Source organism: Rattus norvegicus, chromosome 4 (assembly GCF_036323735.1).
Source record: "Rattus norvegicus strain BN/NHsdMcwi chromosome 4, GRCr8, whole genome shotgun sequence".
Classification (NCBI taxonomy): Eukaryota; Metazoa; Chordata; class Mammalia; order Rodentia; family Muridae; genus Rattus; species Rattus norvegicus.
In genome coordinates this window covers 87,197,391-87,199,195 of record NC_086022.1, presented here as the reverse complement: position 1 = coordinate 87,199,195, position 1,805 = coordinate 87,197,391, and the positions used below count along the sequence as shown (strand labels likewise).

Sequence of the window (1,805 nt, the reverse complement as noted above, 5' to 3'; positions counted from 1 at the left end):
TGAGAAGACACAGGAGGAGAAAGGGCCTCACTCAACCCACAACTATGCAGGCCTCAAGTTTTAGATCTCCAGTCTCTGAAATATGAGGAACAAACATTACAGCGATCACTGAGTCTCTAGTGTTTCTTGTTTCAGAACAGTCCGGATTGACTAAGAATAATGGAGGAGGTATTAAGCTCCATCATTTTTCAGAAGCACAGAACTCACGTAAAGTTCAACACTGTCATTTAAAAATAATCAGTATCCCCAAAAAATTTTTTGTTCTGTATTGATGATGTTCAGTTTCTAGTGGGATGTTGGCAGGTGACTCAGATCTTTACTGACTTTCTCAGTGCAGGCTCTGCTGAGCTGGTGCAGTGCTTCCTGCCCTTGCTGGATGAAGTCAAAAGCATTGGGGGAGAGACTGTAGGTCCAGAAAAATGATGTCACCTGTAGCCAGTACATTCCCTGACAGCTTCTACAGCCAAGCTCCAGCTGCCCATATACAAACTTGTGTTAAAAATGCAAGTGGAGCCTTTCAGCACTACCAGGAAATGGGTCCATACGGTGTTGTTCTTGGTTCCCATCTTAACTTAAAAGGGAAACTTACACAATGTCCGGAGCCCTTGCCATCTTGCAGATGAAGGAGGAGGATGTCCTCAAATTCCTTGCTGCAGGAACCCACTTAGGTGGCACCAACCTTGACTTTCAGATGGAGCAGTACATCTGAAAGTACAAAAGGAAAAGTGACAGTATCTACATCATTCTCACTACTGTTGCCATTGAGAAACCTGCTGATCTCAGCATCATCTCCAGGAACACTGGCCAGTGAGCTGTGCTGAAGTTTGCTCCTGTCACAGGAGCCACTCCCATTGCTGACTGCTTCACACCTGGCACCTTCACTAACCAGATTCAAGCAACCATCAGGGAGCCACGGCTTCTAGTGGTGACTGATCCCAGGGCTGACCACCAGCCCCTCACAGAGCCCTTGACCACCATTGCTCTGTGTAATACAGATTCTTCCCTGCGCTATATGGGTATTGCCATCCCATTCAACAATAAGGGAGATCACTCAGTGGATCTGATATGGCAGATGGTGGCCCGGGAAGTACATCGCTTGTGAAATACTATCTCCTGTGATCACCTATGGGAGGTTATGCCTGATCTTTACTTCTACAGAGACCCAGAGGAGATTGAGAAGGCAGAGCAGGCTGCTGCTGAGAAGGATGTGACCAAGGAGGAACTCCAGGGTGAATGGACCTCACCAGAGCCTGAGTTCACTGCTGCTCAGCCTGAGGTGGCCGACTGGTCTGAGGGTGTGCAGGTGCCCTCGGTGCCCATCCAGCAGTTTCCCATGGAAGACTGGAGTGTGCAGTCAGCCACTGAGGACTGGTCAGCAGCTCCCGCAGTGCAGGCCACTGAATGGGTTGGAGCCACCACTGAGTTGTCCTCAGCTGCTCTGCAGACACCTAAGCGAAGGGAAAAAAGGTGGAAGTAAAAATAAAGTTCCTAAAAGCTGCAAAAAAAATGCAAGTGGAAAACAAAGTTGAGGACAATTGTTTACCAACTTGCTGTTCTTCCCAAGCATGGAATCGGGAGAACATCGTAGTTGTCATCGTTGTTATCATCATCAGTGTGTGCTAACACACTGATGTGTACAGACGCATAGTTTTGTATTTTGAATTTGATTTTGATTTTGCATATGAAAAATGTGATCTTTTTTGGGGCTTATTTATTTTACTTAGCATAATGATCTCTAGTTCCACCTGTTTTCCTGAAAATGTCACAAGTTCATTCTTCACTTAGGTGGAGTAAAATTCTGCTGT

At 46.3% G+C, this 1,805-nt stretch overlaps 1 pseudogene; it reads left to right on the top strand.

Moving 5' to 3' along the window:
- Positions 1–538: 538 nt before the first annotated feature.
- Positions 539–1,477, top strand: Rpsa-ps19 (ribosomal protein SA, pseudogene 19; annotated as a pseudogene).
- Positions 1,478–1,805: the final 328 nt, after the last annotated feature.